This window comes from Podarcis cretensis (genome assembly GCF_951804945.1).
Source record: "Podarcis cretensis genome assembly, chromosome: 15".
Lineage (NCBI taxonomy): Eukaryota > Metazoa > Chordata > Lepidosauria > Squamata > Lacertidae > Podarcis > Podarcis cretensis.
Window position 1 is genome coordinate 44,869,426 of NC_137185.1, and position 21,479 is coordinate 44,890,904.

Here is a 21,479-nt window from a genome sequence, read left to right on the forward strand (position 1 = left end):
CCCCATAAAACCCATCCCCCCCACCCCCCGACTTCCCTCAGTTCCAGTCTTTGATTTCTCCAATAATGCTGTTTTCTGCATGTTACAGAGTTGTATAGATCCTCCAACTGTTTAGCTAATTATTATCAGTAAAAAATGTTTATTCAAAACCTGCCAAGGAGTCCAGTTCGCTTTGTTGCGTCTTCAAATACTTTGTGAAAGGTTCCCATTCATTCTTAAAGTCACAGTTATCCTTATCCCGAATAGAGGCTTCCTTAACCACATAATTGGAAAATCTTTATACACAGTCTGGGAAAAACACAAAAAGTTATTAGAACCAAAGACACCATGGTAGCTATCACCCCGGAAGCCTTCACGGTAAAAAAGAAAAACATGAAGTGAAGGATGTTATGGTTAAATGGGCACAAGATTTCAGATTTCCTATCTTACTGAAAGACGGAAAATTGTGGAAAACAGACCTAAAATTCACAGCGTGTTATTTGATAAAGGAAAACTTTATGAAAATGATTTACAGGTGGTACTTGACCCCATCTAAATTGGCTAAAATATCTAAAAATAATAAGAGCACATGTTGGAGATGTAAGCAGGGGGAAGGAACACTATTTCGCATGTGGTGGACCTGTCCCAAAATTTAAAAAAATCTGGGACATGGTCAATGAAGAACCAAAGAAAATGCTCAGAGAAACATCTAATAAAAGTCCAGAGGCTTTTTTACTGGGCATTATGACAATAAACATCCCTAGAATAAAGAAAAGTGTATTTATGCAACAACCGTGACTCAAGTATTAATTGCCAAGTATTGGAAAGGAGACCAGATCCCAATTAAGGTAGTGTGGCAAAAGAAATTATGCGAATATGTTGAACTAACCAAAATGACAGAAGCAATAAGAAATCACCCGAGTTCAAGGGTGAAAAATGAATAGGATTGTTTTAAAAATTACTTTAGTAAACATGGTTCCCAAATCCAAACTTGGGTGTGCCTAACTCACAAAATAAAAGTTAATTGGAGGAGATATCCTATACAAAGAAAAGGTTGAAGGTACTGGATACTGGGAATACACAAGATGAAACGGTTAAATCTGTTATGATTAAATGGGCACAAGATTTTGGATATAACATGATGGCTGACTGGGAAAAGTTATGGACCACAGGTATTAAGTTTACGGCTTGTAATGCCTTAAGAGAGAATATACTGAAAATGATTTACAGGTGGTACCTAACCCCAGTCAAGCTGGCAAAAATTTACCATTTGCCCGATAATAAATGTTGGAAATGTAAAGAGATTGAGGGCACATTCTTTCACCTTTGGTGGACATGCCCAAGGATTAAGGCCTTCTGGGAGACAAATTATAATGAAATGAAAAAGGTATTTAAATATACCTTTCAGAAGAAACCAGAGTGATGGACTATATGGAATTGGCTGAGATGACTGGCAGAATCTGGGACCAAGGAGAAGAGTCGGTGGAAGAAGATTGGAAAAAAATTAAAGTTTATCTTCAAAAATATTGTAAAATTAAGGTTTGTTAGAAAGATGTTGGAAAAAGAAAATAAGGTGGTTTTGGTAGAAATGATATAAAGGATTAAGTAAAAATGAGCTGATGAAATTGACGAAAGAGAGGACGTTAAATTATAATATATTGAATTAAATTACTTAAATGAAAATAAGGTTGGAAGGATTTGCTGAAATAACGATTTGAACTAGAATACAAAATTGGGAGGTGTGAGGAGGTCAAGGAAATAAGTAAAGGAAGAAAGTTATGTAAAGGTTTAATCTGTTTCTTTTCTTTTTTAAGTGAATGTATTTTTATTTTGCTGTTGTACTCTTTTTTTTGTATTTTGTATTGTTCTTTTTTCTTTTTGTAACTTTTAAACTCCGAATAAATATTATTATTTTTTTTTAAAAAAGATACTGGAACACAGTACAAAGAAAAGGAAATAAAGAGAGAAGATGAAGCTGTTAAGAGGTAGAGGGAAGTTAAGCCATATAGAGAAATAGATGAATTTTATAGAAAGAAAAACAGATTGAGTATGTAACGGTAGAGAAAGAAGACGCTATTATCTGTAAAAAAAATGCAATAAAAATTATTTTTTTAAAAAGAAAGCTGATATCTGCAATATCAAGCTCAAAATAATAGGGATTTCCATCCCTTCCTTCTTTCCTTTCCTTCCCTTTCTCTTTCTCTCTCTCTCTTCACACACAGGCACACTTTGCGATATAATTGCTGAAACGTGCAGAGTAAACAAACTCCACTGAAAACTGTTGAGCCAGTGAGCAGCTGCTGTTAAAAAAAGAAGCTAATTCAGATCTGGGCATCATTAGGAAAGGGATAAAAAAAAATTAAAGACTCCATCATGATGCTTTTTTTATACAGATCTATGATGTGGCCCTAGCAGTTCGAAAGCACATCAAAAAAAGTGCAAGTAGATAAATAGGTACTGCTCCGGCGGGAAGATAAATGGCGTTTCCGTGCACTGCTTTGGTTCGCCAGAAGCGGCTTAGTCCTGCTGGCCACATGACCTGGAAGCTGTACGCCGGCTCCCTCAGCCAATAAAGCGAGATGAGCGCCACAACCCCAGAGTCGGCCACGACTGGACCTAAAGGTCGGGGGTCTCTTTACCTTTACCTTATGATGTGGCTATGCTTGGAAGACTGTACAGCTCAGGACACCACAAAAGATGGAGAAAGTGAAAAACAGCAACCAAAATGGTCAAGCAGCTGATCCATTATAGACTTTAAAAGCCCAATTGGTACCTTTTTAAGTTTCATAACAGCAGTTGGGAATCTTTTTGACACAGTGGGCCACATCTTTATTTACCCCACCCTCCTTGGATCAGCTCTGGCATTATAACCATCTGACTTACCAAAACCGGCCCAGGAAAGTTGAGTGAGTTTCTGCCTAAATGGGACTGAGCTTCCCCCACATCAGCTGAAGAGCAGGGAGTCCACACCTGCTTTCTGCAGCTACTTTCTAACTGCCCTACCCTTGGCATGTGGTGCTAGGTGTGAGCAGGTGTGCATAAGTGTGGAGAAACTGGATTAGTAGATTTGGAAAAGACAAAGCAATTCTTCCCAAAGGGCATAGCTAAACTCTGGGATTTGGCCCCGCAAGGGGTAGTGCTGCCTGCCTGCTTGGCCTGCTTTAAATGGGGTTTAGACTAGGCCTTAACAGAGGATAAGATTATCAACAGCTACTAGTCATGATGGCTACGCCATCCTGCTGGGGAACAGGAATAGGAGGGGGCTATTGCACTCTGATTTGGGGCTTCCTAGAGCTACCTGGTTAGGGATGCAGGTGGCGCTGTGGGTTAAAGCCTCAGCGCCTAGGGCTTGCCGATCGAAAGGTCGGCGGTTCGAATCCCTGCGGCGGGGTGCGCTCCCGCTGCTCGGTCCCAGCGCCTGCCAACCTAGCAGTTCGAAAGCACCTCCGGGTGCAAGTAGATAAATAGGGACCGCTTACCAGCGGGAAGGTAAACGGCGTTTCTGTGTGCGACTCTGGCTCGCCAGAGCAGCGATGTCACGCTGGCCACGTGACCCGGAAGTGTCTCCGGACAGCGCTGGCCCCCGGCCTCTTGAGCGAGATGGGCGCACAACCCCAGAGTCTGTCAAGACTGGCCCGTACGGGCAGGGGTACCTTTACCTTTACCTTAGAGCTACCTGGTTAGCCACTGTCAGGACAATATGCTGGCTCAGGGACAGCTCTGGTCTGGTGGCACAGAGCTCCCTTGTGCTGCATTGCAGGAGGGAAAGATGGCTGCACACACACACTTGGCTTTTCCAAGACTACAGGGTAAAAACTGGATTCAGTAAAATATGAGCCACATCACAGAGCTGTCACACTTCCAGCTTCCTTGTTCAGATCTATGTACTTTTCAAGGGAGAAGAGGACCCCCCCCTCATGTCTAAGGGATGGGTGAACAACAGAGAATCATCTGGATGCCTGGATTCAGAACATGGAGTAGCACACAGAGAGCCCCATGAGCAGAGTATTAAACTCATAAAAATAAACAGCACAATGTAGTGTTAGGAATGCAGATTGTTAAACCTTTAGATCCCATTCAGCTACACACAGCAGCTGACCTCTTACTACTCCTCTTGCAATGAGCAGACAACACACTGTTCAGTAAGTTTACTTACAGGTTCAAAATATCAGCCATGCAGTATTCCATGCAGCAGCAAGGATAATGCAGCCAAAATAATACTGGGTAAGAAATACAGCAAAGTAGTTTCAAACATGCAGCCTGTGCTTAGGAAGAAGCACAGACACATTCTTCTTGGTAGATTACATGATGGGGAAGAGGAGGAGGAGGAAGAAGGAGAAGGAGAAAGGGGGCATGACCTAGCTGAGTTTATCTAGCAATACAACTCTGTGGTCCTTTATGTTAAATAGTGGGTAGACATAGCAGACGATGCAGCAATTTCTCCAAAGAAGCTCTTGTTTATTCACAGGCCAGAACAGAACTGAACAGCAAACAGCTCAGCCGGCCTGCTTTTATAGGCAGCCGGCTGTCAACATTGTAGCAACAACAACCCAGGGTTTCCCGCCTAAAATAACTGACGTGGACCTGAGTGAAAACTATCTACACGATACTCCTGGTGGCCAGGGTGAGAACTTCAATACATAACACTTCACCCCTTCATGCACCAACTTGCAGTCATGCATAGTTCTGTTTGAATGCAATCTCCCACAATTTGAATCTCTTGTGTTGTGGTTTGTCCTGCAGATCTTAGAGACAAGAAATGGCTTGTAAGTGGTTTAGAGGAGGTTTCATTCCTTTTCTTCCCTTCTTTCTGGTAGTGGCCAAACAGGTTTTGCTTTTGCATGGTTTTGAAACAACACAAAAACCTGCACAACCAATTTGGATATAAACAAAAGTGAGATGAGGGCTTACACCAGTGGTAGGCAAACTAAGGCCCGTGGGCCGGATGCGGCCCAATCGCCTTCTCAATCCGGCCCACTGACGGTCCGAGAATCAGCGTGTTTTTACATGAGTATAATGTGTCCTTTTGTTTAAAATTCATCTCTGGGTTATTTGTGGGACCTGCCTGGTGTCTTTACATGAGTAGAATGTGTGCTTTTATTTTAAATGCATCTCTGGGTTATTTGTGGGGCATAGGAATGAGTTCATATATTTTTTTCAAAATATAGTCCAACCCAGACATGGTCTGAGGGACGGTGGACCGGCCCACAGCTGAAAAAGGTTGCTGACCCCTGGCTTACACCATAAGCAGCAAATCTCATTTTCAAATTACCTTCAATTCTAGATATAGAAAAGCATCCAGAGCCTTATCTTCCTTCCTTGAAGCGGAGCACCAACTGCCACATTATTTGTATGATAGGTAATATGGCCAACTGTCTACTGCAGGTGTGGGAATCCTTTTGTCCTCCAGATGTAGCTGAACTACAATTCCCATCTTGGCTCTGCTTCCCAGGGATGATGCAAGTTATAGTTCAGCAACATCTGGAGAGCCAAAGGTTTCCCACAGCTGACCTGCTGAATGGCAGTGAGCCTATTATTATCCTTCTGTGCCATCTGAAACCATCTGAAAATCCATATTCTTCTAATTAATGCAGGGTATGACTAAAGAGCAGGGATACATTCAATTCAATTTACATTTAAAGATCAACCTACATAATTCACAGTTCCTGACAAAATATGCAAGCTGCAAATGCAGCCATCTTTTGAAATTTGCCCTTCTTTGAATTCTCCAACCAAGTAATGCGCTTTCTATGGGGAAATTGCTTGCAAAAATGTGTATAATAGAAGAAATCACACCCAAATGCCGATGAGTTTCATGAGGACTTTTTAATAAAGGAATTTACAAACTGATGTGTTATGCATTGTATATGCATTATAATGTGTTTGAACCAAACATACTCAAATCTGGAAAACTGCAAAAACCCAAGGAAAGCTGCTTTTCCATCCACAAATTAGTCTGGAAGAAGTAGATCAGTTCAGTTCCTATGGGAATTAGCAAAGAACAAGTTTCTAAAGCATCCCAACCAGCCTGGTTGGCCACTCTGCAAGGACATAATTGATACTGCTTTGGTCATTGGCTCCGAGACTTTGGGGGCTGCTCCGCACAAAGCTGCCTCACTCCGCTCAGCTCCTACTGCCCTTCTTCCTTCTCATCCCCAAATCCAGCTCACTGGGAAGACTCTGCAGCCTGCAGGCTGTCTCTGCCCTCTCCTCACAACACCCGTTCCCCTGGTAGAACAAGGCAGCAGCTGACAAGAAGATGAAGATCACAGGACAATGGAACTCTTTCCCCCCTTCTCCCCAGTCCTGACCTTATGGTGCCCAGGGAGGGGTTCTGCTAAAAGGGTCTTTTCAATCCCTTAATTTGGAATTTAAAAACCAAAAGCTGACAAATAGAGGTTCCTTTTGGAAGTGGGGGTGGGGGTGTGCATGACAAAGGTCTCTCCATCACCCCAAGATCAGAATGACAAAAGACACTCTCAGTTTACTGCTTCCTCCTCAGAAAGGCCAGGGTGCAGACAGGGCCCCTCTTTAAACAGCGGGGCGGGGGGGGGGGGCTTGTTTGTGCTGAAGCAGTTTGCACACCCAGAGTGCCCTGTTTGCCGGATCCCGCTCCAGTGCCCAGGGGGCTTCCAAATGCATTTTGAAAGCAAAGTGGGTAGGAAACCTCCAGCCCCGCAGGTGCTGTTAGGCACCCAAGGAGGGATGAAGGAGGAAGCTGATTTTCTTTGCATTTTAATGAGAAATCACGTAGTTAACATTTCTCAAAGTAATATGTAAAGCCAAACATGGGGGAGGGCATATTGCCTACTGCCGCAATATGTCCTGAGTTGCCCACTCTTTAGGGAGACTCTAGAGAATTTTTTTCAAAATGGTCTACCCCACTAACTTCTACTCACAGTAGATCCATTGAAATGGACCTAAATTAGTCATGTCCATTAATGAGTGGCTGGAGCAATGTTCCGTCTACGAGTGGATGCGCTAAGGCAAGTACATTTGTTTCCTACTCGTTTTGCACATGGCCAAGAAGCTAATGCGGAACAGATGGGTACACAAAGCCAACACCACACTGCTGGGGGCACCAAAGCTGAGCCCCTGTCCCATGAAGCAGTGCAATTTATTTTTCCTTTAGCTGCCACCACACAGCCCTAACACAATTGACCTGTGTCTCTACAGGGACATTTCAGCATTGGGTGAGCAGCAGTGCTGGTTTTAAGGAGGAGCTAAGCTCAGCCTTCTTTATGTGAGAGCTGGACCATAAAGAAGGCTGATCGCCAAAGAATTGATGCTTTTGAATTATGATGCTGGAGGAGATTTTTGAGAGTCCCATGGACTGCAAGAAGATCAAACCTCTCCATTCTTAAGGAAATCAGCCCTGAGTGCTCACTGGAAGGAGCTGAGCCTCTTGAAGCTGAGGCTCCAATACTTTGGCCACCTCATGAGAAGAGAAGACTCCCTGGAAAAGACCCTGATGTTGGGAAAGACTGAAGGCACAAGGAGAAGGGGACGACAGAGGACAGGATGGCTGGACAGTGTTCTTGAAGCTACTAACATGAGTTTGACCAAACTGCAGGAGGCAGTGGAAGACAGGAGGGCCTGGCGTGCTCTGGTCCATGGGATCATGAAGAGTTGGACACGACTAAACGACTAAACAACAACAACAAGCTCTGCTTCCCTCCGCAGCCGCCACCCGCAATCTTAATTTATCCAAAGTGCAATCTCCCTGCCTATAGTTTGATAGAGCTATAGGCTGTGGGAATTGCACTTTGGCTATATAAAGGCAACATGCAACCTCTACAACTGGGATCTGAGCTTGGCTCCCATTCAAAAGCAGCTCTGCAGCTCTGCCATGTCCCCATGGCTAGCAGAGCGGCCTGCAGGCCTGGCCCTGTGAAGAACCCTTCTCGGCCCCTGAGAATGTCAGCCTGTGCCCAACCTGGCCTACCACTGATGCTGGTCACCAAAAGAACAAAAACATATTCTTTTGGCCCAGCAATGCCAGTAAAACCCAATAAGATTTTGGTTTCTTAAAATCAGAGCTCAACAAGGAACTTCTGCAGGTGGCACAGGGCAGCTTTCACCAGCCTGGTGCTGTCAAAATGTTTTTGACTACAGCTTACTCTCCAACATTTCTCTGAGGAAAATAGGGACGTTCTATTCCATAATCATCATAAAAATAATTTTATTATTTATACCCCACCTAACTGACTGGGTTGCCCCAGCCACTCTAGGCTTCCAACATATAATAATAATAATAATAATAATAATAATATATTAAACATTAAAAAGTTTCCCTATACAGGGCTGCCTTCAGATGTCTTCTATAGGTTGTATTATCTCCTTGGCTCGGGGGGGGGGTGGTCACATAACTTCATACCCTCCAGTGTTTCTCTGATGAAATTAGGGATGTCCTAAGGAAAAGGGGAACATTCCGGGATCAGTTCAGAAACTGGGATGGCTTCTGTAAATCCGGAAGTATCCCTGGAAAATAGGGACCCTTGGAGAGTCTGTGAGCCTGTGGCCTTGGCTGCTGGAGAGCTTTCCAGCGGTTGGGGAGGTGCTGATCTGGATGCTGGGCAGTGACTTGGTCGTACCGTTGCCCCCCCTTATCGAAGTGGCCCCTGCCATGAACATCTGCCCCAGAGTGGCTGGAGCAACCCAGTCAGATGATGGGGATGGAATAGGAGGTCCCTATTTTCATCAGAGAAATGTTGGAGGGCATGGACTCATGCCATTCCTCTGGCCCCTTTTTATCAGTCCTACCAAGGTGCCTCCCCACGGTCCACAGTGGGGTCCACAGCAGCCTCAGCTCCAAAGCACAACAACACCAGACTGTAACGGGGGGAACCCAAAAGGCAAGGCAAGGCAAGGCAAGGCAAGGCAAGGCAAGGCAAGGCAAGGCAAGGCAAGGCCATCAACTTTAAGGAGCAAGAATAAGGTGGATGTGCATGTAGGCACTCAACCCACCTGATAGTCCTATTGCCTCCTGGGTGGTAGTGGAATCTGACAGTATTTCTGGACAAGGAATCCAGAGAAGCTGTCTGTGGTGATACCTTTCTCGTTCTCATTTAGGAGAACACAAGGTCGCTTCCAGGTCTGAGGGGCCCCTTGGCAGGGCACCTTCTGGCAGGCTTCCTTGGGGGACAGTGGGCCCCAGCTGTGTGCTCGCCAGGCGGTGGAAACTGTAGGTGGCCATTTAATTGTCCTCCCTGAGAAATGAGAATGGCGGACCTGAGTGGAGGTGGTCATTTTAATTCCCTGCAATGCCCTACAGTTACAGGACACTGGGTCACTGTTTGAAGTTTCAAGGGCTGCCTGTGGGCTTGGGCCAGTGAGCCCTGCCAGGGAGACCTGCCAGCTGCCCAGAAGTGCCTGGTGCTGTATCTGGGCCTGGTAGAACAAGGCTGACCACAGCCTCCCAGGAGATCCGGGCACAATGCTGTTGTAGCCTCTCGGTTGGATTCCTGCAGTATGTTCCAGACAGGTCTGCCGGGCAAGGAGTGGAGGCTGGGAGAGGGGGAAAGGCAAGCATTCAGAGTGAAAGCAAGCAATTTGAAGAGAGGACAGGAATCAGCTTGGCCAGGCAGGAGGTGAGTTGCCTGCTCCCCCTGGAATTGCTAGCCTGCAATTGTCACATCCCAAGGAGGTCATTAAGTAGCATCACATGATGGTTTATTGTCTGCAGACAACAATCAGACCAGACAGTTACACTGTGGTGTTTGCAGCCAGACCAACACTTAATGCTCTTCTCCCAGTCTGAAGTGCCTGCGAGGGGAGCCACTTATTACACCGCTGTTTGCCTTTCTTGCAGCAGCCTTAAATGTTCATTATCCCTCTTTGGACCTTTCAAAATAGCATCCATTGTCTGGGCAGGGGGTTGATTGAGCACTCCAGCCTGCACTTGGAAGTAGCCCACTGCTGCCAACCAGGCCCACGTGGTCCAGCCGACAGGTGTGGCCACAGAAAACTCCTTGTACGTGGCACTTGGAAAAGTGCAAGTTTTGCAGACTGAAGTGGTTGTATACACATGCACAGGGCAAGGCGATCCCTTTAATGAATGGGTCCCAAGTCTTTAGATCACATATATATTGAGCTTGCCTTCTGGTTTCCACCCTGGCTCTCACAGTTGGACTTATACATTTTGCTGCCTGTGGTCAAGGACAAGATGGCAGCCCCCAGTTCCAGAAACAAGCTGACTGGTTTGGCACCTGCATCTTATTTCAACCTCTGGGAGCAGCAGGCTGCCTTAGGGGGTGCGGTGTCAGTTGTCAGTCCTGCAACAGAGGACTGCTGCCTGAAGTACCTGCCTCACTCTGCCTCACGGGAGCTACGGTTTTCGAAGCTATGCACTTTTTGTTTTCATTTTGTAAACCGCCAAGTGATCATTGGATGAAAGGCATACAGAATTTTTTTTTATTTTTTATTTTTTTATATAATATTTTATTAGGTTTTACAAAGTTTTACAAAAGAGAAAAATTAACAAACCATCAAGAAAACAACAGATATCACAAAAACAAAAGAACAAAAAAATAAAAGAAAAAAGCACATAAAAAAGCAAACTTAGTATAAAAAAAAACTCTCTTTCAAATTTATAACCTTCAAAGCCTTATTTCCCTTGCTTCCACCCGCCTCCCTTTCTTGTATTCCACTTAAAAATTTAATTCAGCAAACTCATTCGTTGTTGATTTTCATCCTTTATCCCTCCCTTGTACTCTTATTTATCTTGATCACTAGAACCCCTTCGTTTCATTTTCAATGTCCTCAACATTCATATAATTTACAATGTTTTTGTAGGTAGGCTTTAAACTTCTTCCAGTCGTCTTCCACCTGCTCTTCTCCTTGATCCCTGCTCTTCTCCTTGATCCCGGATTCTGCCAGTCATTTCTGCCAGTTCCATATAGTCTATTACTTGCATCTGCCAATCTTCCGGAGTGGGTAAATCTTGGGTCTTCCAGTGCTTTGCAATAAGTACTCTAGCTGCTGCTGTGGCATACATAAAAAAGGTTCTGTCCTTCTTTGACACCAATTGGCCGACCATACCCAGGAGAAAGGCCTCTGGTTTCTTCAAGAATGTGTACTTGAACACCTTTTTCATTTCATTATATATCATTATATATATCATTTCCCAAAAAGCCTTAATCCTTGGGCACGTCCACCAAAGGTGAAAGAATGTACCTTCAGTCTCTTTACATTTCCAACATTTATTATCGGGCAAATGATAGATTTTTGCAAGCTTGACTGGGGTCATGTACCACCTATATATCATTTTCATAATATTCTCTCTTAAGGCATTACATGCCGTAAATTTCATACCGGTGGTCCACAGCTGTTCCCAGTCAGCGAACATAATATTATGACCAACATCTTGTGCCCATTTTATCATAGCAGATTTTACCGTTTCATCCTCAGTATTCCATTTCAACAGCAGATTATACATTCTCGACAATATCTTAGCATTGGGTTCTAACAGTTCTGTTTCCAACTTTGATTTTTCCACCTGAAAACCATTTTTCCTATCCAAATTGTAGGCCTCTCTTACTTGAAAATAGTGTAACCAGTCATGCACCTTATCTTTAAGTTTCTCATAACTCTGCAGTTTCAATTTATCTCCCTCCTGCTCCAAAATTTCCCAATATTTAGGCCAGTTCGATTCCATATTTAGTTTTTTCAAGGCCTTTGCCTCCATAGGTGAAAGCCACCTTGGGGTTTTATTTTCCAAAAAGTCTTTATACTTCATCCAGACATTAAACAATGCTTTCCTGACAATATGGTTTTTAAATGCTTTATATACTTTAGCCTTACCGTACCACAGGTATGCATGCCACCCAAAAACATTATCATATCCTTCCAAATCTAGAATGTCCATGTTTTCAAGAAGTAGCCAATCCTTCAGCCAGCAGAAAGCTGCTGCTTCATAGTATAACTTAAAGTCCGGCAGGGCAAACCCAGCTCTATTCTTTGCATCAGTAAGAATTGAAAGGCATACAGAAATTTAATCACTGCTAATAATAAGCTTGGGATGCGGGTGGCGCTGTGGGTTAAACCACAGAGCCTAGGACTTGCCGATCCAAAGGTCGAGGGTTCGAATCCCCGCGACGGGGTGTGCTCCCGTTGTTCGGTCCCTGCTCCTGCCAACCTAGGAGTTCGAAAGCACGTCAAAGTGCAAGTAGATAAATAGGTACCACTCCAGCGGGAAGGTAAACGGCATTTCCGTGCACTGCTCTGGTTCGCCAGAAGCGGCTTTGTGCTGGTCCCGGGGGTGTTAACGTGCGGTCCTGGGTCGAGGATCTGGAGGCAGTCTGTCAAGGGCGAAGCGGGGTCCAAGGCAAGGAGCCGGGCGTGGTCAGGAACTCCAGAAGAGCAGGTCAGGGTGTTGGCAGAAACAGGTTTCCAACGACGTTGCTCCTGCAACCTGGGACTGGGCTGACTGGCCTTTATCTCCTCCGGGGCCTAGGGCGGTCCCGGCCCACAGGTGACCCGCATCTCCTGGCCTTAAGGCGAGCACTCCTCCTGAGAGAACTTAGTTCCCTCCGCCTTTCTGCCCTGAGCCTCTGCAGCTCAGGAGAGGCTGGAGGGTTACTGGACCCAGAGGCAACCTCACCTTCCCCTGACAGGGCTGGGAGAGGAGCACCTGCAGGCAATGGGTCCTCAATCACCCCCGGAGCCAGAGTGGATTCATCTGGTGTCTGCTCCTGAGGATCGGCACAGGTGAGGGCCCTTCAGATTCAAGGCCCTGCCCCGGCTCAGCCGGCCCTGGAGGCGGGGACTCCTGTGCAGGCTGAGATTCCTCCGGTTCAGCCTCTGAATCAGATTCCCAGGCCATCACAGGCTTAGTCATGCTGGCTACATGACCAGCTGTACGCCGGCTCCCTTGGCCAATAAAGCGAGATGAGCGCCGCAACCCCAGAGTCGGCCACGACTGGACCTAATGGTCAGGGGTCCCTTTACCTTTTTAATAATAAGCTTAAGAGCTGGCTCTGTTGGCTCCAGACAGTGACAGACTTTGGGCCCCCAAATTTCAGCATAGCCCCGTGCAAGGCTAAAACTCTGCGCCCCCGTGTCTTGCGCTTCATTTGACACCATTGTCATGGCGCCTCCTGCAGAGTGGCACCCAGGGCGTCTGAACCAGTCTCACTACCTTAAAACCCCCTCTGCTCCAGCCTCCCTTCACATCACTGCTCATAGCCTAGCCAGAACAGATCTGCAACCAGCTCAGCGATGCCTGGATACCTTTGAAGCAATTATCCAGATCTTTCTGATCTGTAAAAGCAGGTGGGCAGCATCCAAAGTTGCCCCCTAGGCTCCAATTCAGTCATTCCTGCAATCCATTGCCTCAGTCCCCTCCCTCCCTCCCTCCCTCCCTCTCCAAGCCCCATCCATGCTGAGCACAGGAGGAGTCTCTTTAATTTGCTCTGAGGTTAGCAGTGAACGCCGGGATACGTGCTCTGTGGCTTGCATCCCGGCAGATAATTATTCAGTGCAGTGTACTTTCTGCTTGAGAGGAGCCTGACTTCTGGCCTCTCATTGATTTGCAGAAGGAAATTAATTATGACAAGGATCAGCTTGGATGCCTTAGTGTCATGCACTCCCTTCCTTCACTCTCACTGTTAGCTCCACCTTGCACAATGCTTGTCAGGACAGACCAAGGAAGCTCTGCCTTTTCCTGTCGAGTGAAGTCTTCTTTTCATGACTAGGAGTGGCAAGAGTTGTGGAGCATCACTGCAAAGCTTAGAGCAGATAGGCACCACCTAACGCTAAGAGATTTTTAAAGATTCAAAAATATTAGATTAAATACTGACTAAAGGTCAGTATCCTGTGAACATACAAACGCCTTATTTGTTTTCATTGGAAATTCTGGTATGCACAGTGTGGCTTGCAAATTTGGCTAAAGAGCAGACTTTACCTGTTTCAATCACACACAGAGATATGCTTGTAGAGGAATAAAATAAAGTTATATATTTTGGGAAGTACATACCTTGGGTAGAACAGTTTGTAGTTTTGAGCTAGAGAAGACAAAGGCAGCCATGCTTGATCTATGTTCTCAGATCATCCAAGATGGCCTCTTATCTTGAGGTCCAAGAGAGAAGTGTGAGGAGGATGTAAACAGGATGCAACCTAAGATGTCTCCGTTTAAACTTTAGCGGATAGGGAAGTCAGCACATGGCAAAGGTGCAGCAATAGTCTGGCAATTGTAGGGGACTCTGAGGCTTCAGCCACAAGGCTGGGAAGGTGACCTCAGTTCATGCTTCAGCCCCAGGAAGGATTCTAGGTACGCAGCCTCAAGCTCCTGTGATTGGCAGGCAGCAGGCCTGCATCAGCCAAGCCCATGTAAAAATAGAGCAGTATATAAATTCAAATAATAATAATAATAATAATAATAATAATAATAATAATAAAAATACAGGGAGGCAAATCCCCATAACAGGGTGAGCTCCCATTGCTCTGCCCCAGTTCCTGCCCACCTAGCAGTTCGAAAGCACGCCAGTGCAAGTAGATAAATAGGTACCGCTGTAGCAGGAAGGTAAATGGCATTTCCATGTGCTCTGGCTTCCATCACGGTGTTCCGTTGCACCAGAAGCGGTTTAGTCATGCTGGCCACATAACCCGGAAAGCTGTTTGTGGACTTCTCCCTCGGTCTGAAATTGAGATGAACACTGCAACCCTATAGTTGCCTTTGACTGGACTTCACCATCCAGGGGTCCTTTTTTATTATTATTATTATTATTATTATTATTATTATTATTATTATTTTGTTGTTGTTGTTGTTGTTGTTGTTGTTGTTGTTGCTGCTGCTGCTGCTGCTGCTGCTGCTGCTGCTGCTAAAAATACTGTTTCCTCTGCTTGGAGACTGGGGAGGGATCTACTACTAGAGATCTTTATGACTGGCTAAGCAGAGAAGATGGCCAGAAGCCCCCAGTTATGTGAAATGCATTGATATTATTGTGGGTGACAGGATAAAGACTGGACCGTGCAGGTTTCGGAGGTTTGGGGAGCTTAACAATCTCAGCCACGCTGCACCCCACTTTGCCCATGAGAGGAGCCTCCCCTGCTTTTGCTGAGTTCTGGCATGCAGACAGTGGAAGCCCCGCAAGCACTTTCCTGCCTGAAATATACTCAGAGTCGCAAAGTGATTTCATGCTCTTTATTCAGCTCATAGTGGTGAGGAGGAATGAATGAAAGTCCCCTCAAAGTATCTGCTTTATATACATTATTTACACAATGGGCTGCACATGATTGGCTAATTCTGGAATTCTACTGTAAGCCAATCAGGTTGTGGATTCACTTCAATCTGGAGCATGATTGGGTGGTTCCTGCCAACCAATCAGACTGCTGCCTTTTGGATCCTATTGTTCTAGGACCAATCAGACTGCTGCAGTTTGGATCCTATTTGACTCAGTACATAACACCCCTCCCCTCTAAGTTCCATTCCTGCCCAGGAGGTCGCATTCATAGTCCTCAAGGTACGCTGGCGGCCTACGTGTGCGTTGTGGCCTGGGGTGTTCCCTGGTCCGGGGTTCAGGTTCTGGCTCGTGTTCCAAGGATGCTGGCTGTGATGGGGCTGTTTGGTCTGGCGCAACCGGCTCGCTCAGTCGTGGTTCTGGTTCCGGTGTCCTTTCGGCCTCACGGGTCCTCTCTGTATTTACTGATTCTGCCTCTCCTGCTGGCCCCTGCTGCTCTATGGGCCTCACTGCCCCACTGTTCCCTTGGGACTCCTCTGACCTGTCCTCCTCCTCCTGGTTTTCTCCCGGGAATCGTCACCGTATCTGGTCACAGTGGCGGCACCAGCATTGCCCCCCATCTGTTAGCACCTCGTACGACACGGGGCCAGTGACCCTGGTGACTGTGGCGGGTACCCATGCAGGGCCTGCCCCAAAATTCTTTGCGTACACTGGGTCCTGGGCCTCGAAGGTCCGGGGGTTCCTGCCTTCCCCCACCACTACCTCATCCTGAGCTCTATCGGGGTGAAGGCGGTCCAATCTGATTGCAAGTCGCCGACCCATTAGTAGTTCAGCGGGGCTCCTGCCAGTCGTTGAGCTGGGGGTGCTGTGCTGTGCTAGAAGGAATGTGGCAAGGCGGTACTCCCAATCTCCTTGCATCATGCGGCGAAGGGTTTCCTTGGTGGTCCGCACCATGCGTTCTGCTTGGCCATTGGTGGCAGGGTGGAATGGCGCCGAACGGATGGCTGCGGATGGCGTTCTGCGCTGTGAAGGTTTGGAATTCTCCTGACGTAAATGCAGTCCCGTTGTCTGAGACGAGAGTGTCAGGGAGCCCGTGGGTAGCAAACAGCCTGCGTAGTACCCAGATGGCTGCGGACGTAGAAGTGGACGGTACCAGTACGACTTCCAGCCATTTGGTGTAGGAGTCCACCACTATGAAGAATGTTTTCCCCTGAAAGGGGCCAGCGAAGTCCACATGCAGTCGTGACCATGGTGCTCGGGCGGACTCCCAGGACTGGACTGGGGCCCTTGGGGGATCTGGGCGGGATTCTTGGCAGGCCTGGCAGTGTTTGACCCAGGCCTCTATCTCTCCGTCGATCCCCGGCCACCACACATAACTCCTGGCAAGGGCCTTCATTCTTACTACCCCTGGGTGTGTCTCGTGTAGGGCTGTGAGGACCCTTTTTCGGAGGGGCTGGGGAACAACGACCCTGCTTCCCCATAACAGGCACCCCTTGTGGGCCGACAGTTCATGTTTGCGGGTTGTGTAGCCGGCGAATTCTGGCCCGGGGCTGCTGCTGGGCCATCCCCTCCACACCCAGTCCAGGACCCAGGAGATGACCCTATCTTTCTTGGAATTGTGTGCAACCTCTTGTGCCTGAATAGGGCGGTCGGGAAGCAGCTCCAGGCTCATAACCTCTTGTGCAGGTGCTGAGTCAGGGCCTGTTTCCGGTAGTGGTAGTCTGCTGAGGGCGTCCGCATGGCCCATCGCCTTCCCAGGGCGGTGAATCAGTGCATACTGGTAGCTGGCAAGGAAAATTGACCACCTGAGGACGCGAGGAGACAGCACTTGGGGGGTCTGCTTTTCGGGGGCAAACAAGCCAAGCAACGGTTTGTGGTCAGTCACCACGGTGAAGGGCCGCCCGTACAAGAAATCATGGAATTTTTTAACTCCCTTCACGATTGCCAGACCCTCCTTGTCGATTTGTGAGTAGTTCCGCTCAGTTGCGTTGAGTGTCTGGGAAAAGTATGCCACCGGTACCTCTCTTCCATCTGGGAATTGGTGTCCCAGGACAGCGCCAATGCCATAGGGCGAGGCATCGCATGCTAGCACCACCGGCAGCCTCTCGTCGAAGTGTGCCAAGACCGAGTTTGAGACAAGCAAGTCCTTGACTGCCTGGAATGCGGCCTCCTGGCGCTGGCCCCACACCCAAGGGGCCCGCTTGTCCTGGAGTCTGTGTAGGGGCTCCGCTACCGCCGCCTTGTGGGGAAGGAAGGAATGGTAAAAGTTCAATAGTCCCAAGAAGGCCTGAAGTTCAGTCTTGTTCTTGGGCGCTGGGGCATCACAAATGGCCCGTACCTTGTCCCCAGTCGGGTGGACCCCTTCTGCGTCCACCATAAATACCAGAAAGTCCACCTGGGGCACTCCTAGTAGACATTTTCCCCGCTTCACCTTGAGACCCGCTGTCTGGAAACGGTGCAGAACGGTGCGGAGGCGGTCCTCAAACTCCTCTGGTGTGGGCCCGGCAATCAACACATCATCGAAGAAGGGGGTGACGCCAGGAATCCCTTTAAGGAGAGAGTCCATTAGATTCTGGAATATGCCTGGTGCCACGCTGACACCGAATTGCAGCCGCTTTACCCTGAATGCTCCTCTGTGCGTCACAATCGTCTGTGCCTCTGCTGTGGCCTCATCTACTGGCAGCTGTTGATATGCTTGGGCCAAGTCCAGCTTGCCAAAAATTTTCGACCCAGCCAGGGTGGCAAGGACATGGCTGACCACTGGCACTGGGTATGCATGGGCCGTGAGGGCCTTGTTTATGGTACATTTGTAGTCTGCGCAGATGCGGACTGAACCATTAGGCTTGACAGGTGTGACGATTGGGGTTTCCCAGGGGGCATTAGGCACCGGTTCTAGCACTCCTTGCTCCATGAGCCGGTCCAATTCCTTGTCTATACAGGGTTTCAGGGTGAACGGGACCCGGCGGGCCTTGAGCCTGACCGGTCGTACTGCGGGGTCAAGCTGTAGAGCAATGGGGGGGCCCGTATACTGTCCCAATTTCCCATCGAAAACCCCCGGAAATTCCTTGCATATGGCGTCCACGTGCACTTGTAAGCTAGTGTGGTTCACCCCGGTGACAGCTAGCCCCAGTGGTCCAAACCATGCCAATCCCAGTAGGCTAATGTAGGGGCCCTTGACCACAAGTAAGTCCAGTTGCCGTGTCCGCCCTCGGTATTGCACCCTGAAGGTCCCCACCCCCATTGTGGGGACCTTACGTTTCTGGAAGTCCCGGAGGGTGAATGGGGCCGGCCTGAGTTTGGGACCCCCAGTAGGACACAGTTTCCTTAAGGTCCTTGCCGAGATTATGGATAGAGTTGAACCCGTGTCAAGCTCCATGCGGCATGGGGCCCCCTCTATCTGTACCTCTACATAAATTTTCTCTACGTTGGGGTGGGGCAACTGGTATACCTGGAAGTCCGTGAGCTCCGTCGAGTTGCCTTGGTGCGTTGGGCCCCGGGACCTGGGGTTCTTGGATTGGTCATCTGATGCCTGGCGATGTGTCCCACTTTTCTGCACTGCCTGCACTCTGCGTTGCGGAAACGGCAGGTCCTCCTCTCGTGACTTTCTCCGCAGCTTGCGCAGTTCCCTCCTTCTCATCGAGGCAGCTGTGGTATGTGGCTGCTTGAGTGCGCTGCTGTACTCGGTGCACCTCCTCCCTGTCAGATCCTGAGTCGTCGGTGAGGTCTTCGTGGTGGACCCTCGGTTGGGACGGCTGGCTCGGCTGTGCCTCTTGCGTCGACCTCTCGGCAGCTTCCGTTGCCAGGGCCTCCTCCAGAGCGACCTGAAACGTTAGGTTCTTCTTAGCGTAGAGGCGTCGTTGCAGCTTCTCATCCCTCAGGCCACCGACGAGGCGGTCACGAAGCATGTTCTCCAGCTCTGAGAAGTTGCAGAACCGGGCGGCTTGGCGGAGAGAGGTCACAAACCCAGTTATGGTTTCCCTAGGGGCTTGCCGCTTTGCATAGAAGGCATTTCGACGAGCCACCACTGAGGGCTGTGGCGAAAAGTGCCCCTTCAGCTGTTCCATTATTGTTTTGTATGGAACAGTAGCAACGTCTTCAGGCGCAAGGAGAGCCCGGGCGATTTCAAATGTCTCCTCTCCGCAAACGCTGAAGAATATCGCCCTCTTCTTGGCGTCTTCTTCATCGGTGACCCCTTTGGCTTCTAGGAGGAAGGTGAAATGGGAGGCGTACGCTTCCCAGCCTCCAGATGCTGGGTTGAACGGCAAGAAGCTGCTGTCGGTTGCCATTCTGAGTTCCTTGTGTCCCGGAGCTGAAGCCTGGATACACGGTGCGAGGCAGCGGTGCGGCAGGTGGCGGTGCTGCGGTGCTGTGTGTGGCAGTCAGCTCAGCGGGATCCCACCTTCGTCGCCAGTGAAATATACTCAGAGTCGCAAAGTGATTTCATGCTCTTTATTCAGCTCATAGTGGTGAGGAGGAATGAATGTCCCCTCAAAGTATCTGCTTTATATACATTATTTACACAATAGGCTGCACATGATTGGCTAATTCCGGAATTCTACTGTAAGCCAATCAGGTTGTGGATTCACTTCAATCTGGAGCATGATTGGGTGGTTCCTGCCAACCAATCAGACTGCTGCCTTTTGGATCCTATTGTTCTAGGACCAATCAGACTGCTGCAGTTTGGATCCTATTTGACTCAGTACAAAACACTGCCGCTGTAAATATTCCATTGCACGATAATCTGATAATAGCCTTTTCTGCACACTGTCATTTTGGAGTTCAACTGGCTGTTCCTTTCATCAGGAGAAGGACTGTAATTATGTGTCTTTTGCTCCTAGGCTGTGATTTCTCTCCTACTGGTGGGAGATTGGGATCCTCCCTCCCTCATGCTTTCTTTCTAACCACCCTCAGATATTTATAGTGAAAAAACCACAGCTGAGCAATGAAAACAACTGGAGGACGGCCTTTCCTCTTGAAGGTTAAGATGACAGCAAGACAACAACACACAGAAAAGAACTCTGGAGACAGGATGAGGCCCTTAGGGGGATTTCCATTTGGCCTCCTCACATTATCTCAGAGCTATATCCCATGGACACGAGCGGTGATGGAGAGCAGCCCGTCAGGATTAGAGAAGGGGATAAATTTGATTCAGTTCTCATCGAAAGGCAAATCTACCTAATTCACACTTTCCAAAACAATATGGGAACTGAAGTGCCGTTCTCTGAATTTTGCAATGCAGTTCTCCAACCAAATGATGTGTAAAAATATGCATTACTGGGGCAAAAAGTTCATATAAAGGCATATACTACGGAAAATAACATACAAAAATGCATTATATTAGAAGAAATCAATGTATCGAGTACTGAGCTTCAGAAAGTTTGAGAAAAATGAGAAACAAAGAGAAGCAAAACAGAGCAGCTTGACAAATTTGCCCATCCCGAGTCAGCGACTAACTTCTCTCTCTCTCTCTCCAGACAGGGCCGCTCCAGGCGGGACCCGTTGCCTGAAAAGCAGAAATTTGGCAGGAAACCTTTCCTTGGAACATACTGGCGAAAGCTTTAACTGTGGGATTTCTGCTTGACAGACATGTTACAGGCAAAGGAGCTGAGCTGTAAAAACAGTCATAGTGAAGGCTGAACAAAATGGAAGGCAATTGGCGCCAGGGCTTCATGGGAAATGGGCAAAAAAATGCACAGGGAGGGAGGGGTCTTTTGCAGGCGGAGCTCATGGCAGGGATGAACAAATCTGTCCATTTTGCTTTTTCTCAGTTCCTCATTCTTTCCCGGTCTCTACATTTCTGCAGCAACTTGCATTTGAAAGGAAAAAACAAACGAACAAACACTTCTGAAAATTCACCTGCCTTTTATTGCATTTTTCTCCAAATAATGACATTTTTGTGTGCAGTTTTCTTTTTTGCTTTATTTGTGCTTATGCACCAACAAAATACAAAAAAGAAGGTATTTACGTCATTTGTTACAAATAACACCATTAACCAAAAAAGATAAATTTATATAAAAAGGTAAAGGGACCCCTGCCCATTAGGTCCAGTCGTGACCGACTCTGGGGTTGCAGCGCTCATCTTGCTTTATTGGCCAAGGGAGCCGGCGTACAGCTTCCGGGTCATGTGGCCAGCATGACTAAGCCGCTTCTGGCGAACCAGAGCAGCGCACGGAAATGCCGTTTACCTTCCCGCCGGAGCGGTACCTATTTATCTACTATTTATCTACTTGCACTTTGACGTGCTTTCGAACTGCTAGGTTGGCAGGTGCAGGGACCGCGGGGATTCGAACCGCTGACCTTCTGATCGACAAGTCTTAGGCT

General features: G+C 47.7%; 1 long non-coding RNA gene across 1 annotated transcript in view; it reads left to right on the top strand.

Annotated features, from left to right (window-relative positions):
- LOC307204014 overlaps positions 1–4,976 on the top strand; it is a 125,951-nt gene extending 120,975 nt beyond the window's left edge. Inside the window, exons 2-3 of the long non-coding RNA XR_013833453.1 lie at positions 2,697–2,748; positions 4,458–4,976. This is a non-coding gene — a long non-coding RNA (uncharacterized lncRNA). The remainder of the gene's footprint in view (positions 1–2,696; positions 2,749–4,457) is intronic.
- Positions 4,977–21,479: the final 16,503 nt, after the last annotated feature.